Here is a 6,297-nt window from a genome sequence, read left to right on the forward strand (position 1 = left end):
AAAACTTCCCCAAGGTACAAACTATTTTACCTTTTGTCCCTGGACCTTATTGCTGCCACCACCAAGCGTCTAACAAATATAACAGGGAAAGAACCCACTTGGAAACATCTTTCCTCCCAAAATCCCCCCAAGCCTTACACCCCCTTTCCTGGGGAAGGCTTGATAAAAATCCTCGCCAATTTGCATAGGTGAACACAGACCTAAACCCTTGGATCTTAAGAACAATGAAAAAGCAAGCAGGTTCTTAAAAGAAAAATTTTAATTAAAAAAAAGTAAAAGAATCACCTCTGTAAAATCAGGATGGTAAATACCTTACAGGGTAATCAGATTCAAAACATAGAGAATCCCTCTAGGCTAAACCTTAAGTTACAAAAAGACATAAAACAGGAATATACATTCCATTCAGCACAACTTATTTTATCAGCCATTTAAACAAAACAGGATCTAACGCACATCTAACTAGATTGCTTATTAACTCTTTACAGGAGTTCTGACCTGCATTCCTGCTCTGGTCCCGGCAAAAGCAACACAGACAGAGAAAACCCTTTGTTTCCCCCGCTCCTTCCAGCTTTGAAAGTATCTTGTCTTCTCATTGGTCATTTTGGTCAGGTGCCAGCGAGGTTGTCTTTAGCTTCTTAACCCTTTACAGGTGAAAGGGTTTTTCCTCTGACCAGGAGGGATTTAAAGGTGTTTAACCTTCCCTTTATATTTATGACAGAAGAGAAGGCCAAAAAAAAAAAAAGAAAAATCCTGCATAGGCATCACAGTCTAGCCAGGGGAATGAGCAGTCTGGAAATACCCCAGTCAGAAAGAAGAGAGATGCATATCTCCTCCCAAGAGAAGCAGCAGCTGGGGAACTGGAAGCCTAGAATGGATGCCTTTGCTGCACCACAGAGGGTGAATACAGGTACAGTTGCCGTGAACTATGACAAATACTTCTTGAATAACAGTATTATAATAGTTAAACTTACATAGTGCTTTCCATAGATCTACAAAGCACTCTACAAATGTGACTAAATACGTTATACTTATTAGAGAGATGGAGGCATAGAGAGATGCTGTACCTTGACCAAAGTCAGGTAGCAAATCAACAGCTGTGTAAAGAATGAGACCCAGTTCTTATGGCATGTACAAAGCCTTGTTTATACATGATTAATTATTATTATTATTAATAATAATAAATACTTATATTGTGGTAATGCCCAGAGATCCTGATTAGAATAGGGACCCAGTTTGCTAGATGCTGTATAAACAAATAGGTAGACCTGGCGTCTCTCTGAAGAGCTTGAAATCTAAAAAAAACGAGCAACAGATGAAGGGTGGGATAGAAAGTGAGAGAACAGTGAGGCACATATACAGATTTTATTCATACACATGCATCTGATATACAAGTTTTGCAATTAGATAAATATTTATCTTCTATTGCCATCTGCCTCACCATCACTGTTTGATTGATTTCTCTTAAGTGTCACAGTGAGGAGAAGTCTTGGAAAGTGGAGTACACTGTATTTCAGAGGTGAAATGTTCCATTTGTGGTGAGTCTTATAACTTCCCATCTTTTGATAGTGGTTTCAGGAACATTGCTGTCTACTAGTATGATTACACATTAAATAAATGTAACTCTTCCAAAACACTTGCACAAAACCTGCTGTGTAAATTCAAAGTGTTTGTGTGTAAAATGGCCAAGTTACAAATGAGAAACAACCCCCCTCCGCCCCAACCTCCCCCAGCCAAATAAACAAATGAACATTCACACGAAAAAAAACCCCAACGAAATCTACAATATAAGGATGTTAGTGTTGCCAACCCTCCAGGCTTGTTCTGGAATCTCCAGGAATTAAAGATTAATTATTAATTAAAGATTATGTCTTGTGATGAAATCTCCAGGAATTCATCCAACCAAAGTTGGCAACCCTAGGTATTAAACAAGGTGCCATAAAAAACAGTTCTGTTAATCAATTGTGCTCAAATGCGGTATGTTGTTTCATGTGGGCAGACTCCTGAACTCATTTGGAGCCTGTTGAAGCCAACAGGGTTCTGCATGAAATAAATTGTAGGACGGGGGGCCTTAGTTCTCACCAGCAGTTAAGATGTCACTCATCTCTGTCTGTTCTAGTTTATTAAATTATGAAGAGTAAATCTGAGTGAATAAATAAAACAACTCTATTCCTTATGAATAAGTCATGAAAACTGTAACTAAACAAACTGTAAGATTCACATTTCAGAACAATTAGGAGGGGATCTATCGTTTAAATGGCTAAGCTCTTTCTAACATGGATGTTTTGATAAATGTCACATGTCAATGTAGTTGAACGATTCCTTCGACTTGTTTTTTAATTCTTTAATGGTATATGTGAGAGAGTTTGGATCAGATCTTTTATTATTTGCCTCTGTTATCAGCCTCCTGACTTCACAGCAAATAAGCTAAAAGCCCTCTTAATCTCCTTCGATAAATATATCCCATAAATTACTTTGATATGGGGCAGGGAAGTTGTCATGGGTTTTGCTTAGTGTAACGATATGGTGGCAGTATTAAAAAAATGATAGAACAGCACAAATATTAATCCTCATGAGCTCATTTCAGGAAAGTTGTCTGAATTATTTCAATAAAAGAAAAAGAAGAAAATTATAGGTATGTTCACTCTCATGACATGGTAGTTCTTTATGAAATATATTGCATTTCAAAATCCAGCTAGTTGTGTATGTTTCTCCATAACTGAAGAATAAAGCTACTTTCTAAGATTTGAATGCTGAAATGCCAAACACTATTTTAATTTTAGAAAATAAAGCATTATGTTGGCATGGAAAGCTTCCAAATCTCAGTAAGGCCAAGGAAGCAGCTTGCTTCCTGAGTGGATGTAAAATAGAGGTTATCTCCAGAAAAAGGAAGTGAAATAAAACTTGTCAGCTGGGGGCAGTTCATAGTATTTGCAGGATCAATTAATATCCAACTTAGGTGAAATTAATATTTTATTAAATTAATAAAATATATAACCAGAAAAGAAATAAAACCAATGCAAAGTACAAATAATATTGGAAATGTCAAACGTATCAAAAGAGAAAAACCATGCAGGTTTGAGCTCATTTATATAACAGTGAAACTCTGGTTAGGTAGACTAGAGATAGGAGGTGCCAGGAGCCAGTTGCAGTTCCACCAGTTTGCTGCCATCCAGCCCTGTCACAAGTTAGAGCTGCACTGAAACAGCTCTATATTACACCACTATTGTAAGCTCCAGTCCTCCATCAGGACATAGCTCCCCTCTGCTCCCCTCTTCCGCTCCTTGTTGTCCTGCCCCTGGATTTCCTCCAGCATGCCTATTTCCTCCCCTTACATCTCACAGGGTGGCCTTAGAAGCCCAGAGCATCTGGCCATTACAGTTTAACTAAATTATGACTGATTTACATTGGTCTAGATGAGAGCAGAATCTGTCGCTTTGTATAGGTGAGAGTTAAGACCCCAGTCTTACGAATATTTATGCATGTGTCACTTCACCCAGATAAATAGCCTCATAACGTTCAATGCGGTTACTCAGGTAAGTAAAGTTACACACATTTCTTTGCAGGATCAGCATCTTAGTGTATATAAACAAATTCAAACAAAAAACTTTTGTAAATCTGAACCAATTATATTGAAATTAACACCAATGCAACTGAGAATCAAGTTTGGCCCACTGCACACAAGCAGGCAATACAACTGTCTAATCAATTGAATGCAAAGAAGAAAAATGTCAAAGCAAAAATATTTGTCTAGATATGAACATGTATTTAGGAGACACATTATGTGGAAACAGGGTGGACACACCAAACCACAGAACAGTGCTGCTTAGACTTACAAAAAATAAAAAAAACAAACAAACAACCCCCCAACCCATTTAATAAATATTGACTAGTTAGCATGTGACATTTTCTGTAAAATTATTTCTTTTGTGTTTGTGCAGACATTGCTTCCTCCCTCCAGGAGCCACAGCACATGTGTGGTACAGTCAGGACAAGGCACAGTGCTGCTTTCATCTTGCCTAATCAGAGTGAACTTAAAGTCATGACCTGGAAAGAACTTACTGTCTGTAGGCAACAGATAATTTAGCTTGGTTCAATCTCTGGTTTATATTGTTAGGGTAAAGAGAACTTGTTTGCTAGCATCTGCTAAATAATATGATTTCTAATGCTGGCTGCAGATGGCTTATGTGAACCTGAACAGAGGACAGACTTGTTACACTTATGACCATGACTCAAAGCAACCATTTACCCATAAAATGAAATCACTTAAACTTTGGTTTTGCCTTCATTGCTCAGAAAAGTGTATTTTTTCCCCTCAGGGTAACCAGCATGCATGAGCTATCCCAAGGTAAAAACACGATACTGACCTCACCTAGTTTATCTAGGACCTTGTGTCCACTATTTTTTCCCAAGGAGAAAACACACCTCTTTTTTGGAGAAGGTAAGGCCTTTACTCTTGCAGAGAAAAGGCAGGATTCCTGGAACATCAAAAACATATACCGAAAGGGCAGGTCCTTTTCTTCTGGAGACTTGGGTAAATTAGATGAAATCTGATTTAGATTTTTAAATTAAAGTAAGAAGAGCTAGTTTTTTCATCAAAACGTTTTTCATTAAAAAAATGTTGATTTGTCAAAACCAAAGCTGTTTGGGAAATAAGTTCAGGTTCAACAAATTTCCCATCTCTCTGTCTCTCAAAAAAAAAAAAAAAAGTAGAGGAAGAATGCTTTGAAATTGTGAATTGACACTTCTGAAATGAAATTAAAAGTTCTGATTTTTCATTTTAAAATGACGTTTCATTTGAAAATTTAAACTAATTGGACTGAAAAAAAATAAGGTTACATACATACAACAAAGGTCAACACTGAAATAAAATACTTCAAAATTATCAAAATGAAGTATTTCAATTGACCCCAAATGAAAACCTTTTGGCTCAGGAATCTTTTTCAAGTTTTTGAGTTTTTGTGTTGATTTGAGATGGGAAAAAATCTCAAGCTCTCAAAAAATTAACGTAATGGGAAAAACCTTTCCCATCTAGCTCTAGTTTTAATATGAGAAATTGTCTTTTTCTGTGTAAGGGTGAGACTACAGAAATTAACTGATATGCTCAGCATGACAGTCACTAGATTTGAATGTTTTCAGTGGAGAGCCCTAGTGTAGGCCACAATCCAGAAAAGAATTTAAGCTTTTTTAAGAATTTAAGAATGTACTTAATTTTAAACATGTGAATAGTCTTGTAAACCTTGTCTTCACTGGGGAAGAAAGGTATGTTCTTAACTCATGATAGCTAATGTAGTAACTAACAGAAGGTAAAAATCCTTGTGAATACAAGGCAATTTGTTGTTTAACATGAATTAGCAGGTTGAGGTAAATCCTAGGCTCCTCCACCCTCTTTACCTTGAGCTGCTAACATATGAAAAACTAGAAACTGTCTTGTCTTCACTAAGATTTTACCTTTTGTTAGTTATCACATGCTACCTAACGTGAGCTGAGAACATACCTTATTTCCCAATGAAGATGTATCCTATAAAGAGTTTGATTCTGTGGCTATGTCTACAATAGGAGCACTTTACCAGTATAGGAACACTGGTATAGTATACTGGCAAAGTGGTCCTGGTATAGATTCAGCTACTCTGACCAATATAGTAAAACAACTCCACACGAGTGAAACAAGCTATACTGGTAAAAGCTCAGTTTTGCTGATATTGCTGCATCTGCACTAGGGAATTCTGCCCATCAGAGATCACACCTCTTCATGTCCTTGACTAATATAGCTACACAGGCAGAAGTCTATAGTGTAGACATAGCCTAGGTCTGGCAAAACTCAAATTCATTTCAGTAGTGCAGATCAAGCACAGCGTCACTTGAAATTAAGCACGTGCTAAATGCTTTGCAGGATCAGGGCCTAAATTGTGGAATTTGTGTCCTCCATTGATCTAATAAAGCCCAAATCTGATGATACAATGTAAAAGACGCTCATTTTCTCAGATTTTTGCCTGAAGGGATGTAAAACGTATGTTTTTGTTTAATTTTAGATTTTTGTGTGTGTGTGTTGTCTCTTTACCTTTAACGCTAATTAGTTTTCTGGTGTTCTTGTTGAAATATGCATGTGTCTGCAGACAGTTCTGATGGGGATATTTTTAGAAACTAATGAAGAAAGTCATAACGTTGTCACAGGTCAGACAAAGGGGCACTGCTAGAGCAGTATAGGAAAGTGGCATGAGTTGGTCCCTCAGCTCTAACCAGTGTTATCAGTCCTTTATTTTCAAGATGCCAACAAAGCTCAGAAAAAGGCTAATATTA

At 37.1% G+C, this 6,297-nt stretch overlaps 1 long non-coding RNA gene across 1 annotated transcript; it reads left to right on the forward strand.

The window, feature by feature from the left end:
• The first annotated feature begins 718 nt into the window (after positions 1 to 718).
• LOC119854236 lies at positions 719 to 5,784 on the forward strand. The gene is made up of 3 exons (XR_005292381.2): positions 719 to 907; positions 1,467 to 1,535; positions 3,939 to 5,784. It is a non-coding gene; the product is annotated as an uncharacterized LOC119854236 (long non-coding RNA).
• The last annotated feature ends 513 nt before the right edge of the window (positions 5,785 to 6,297 follow it).

Source organism: Dermochelys coriacea, chromosome 4 (genome assembly GCF_009764565.3).
Source record: "Dermochelys coriacea isolate rDerCor1 chromosome 4, rDerCor1.pri.v4, whole genome shotgun sequence".
Classification (NCBI taxonomy): Eukaryota; Metazoa; Chordata; order Testudines; family Dermochelyidae; genus Dermochelys; species Dermochelys coriacea.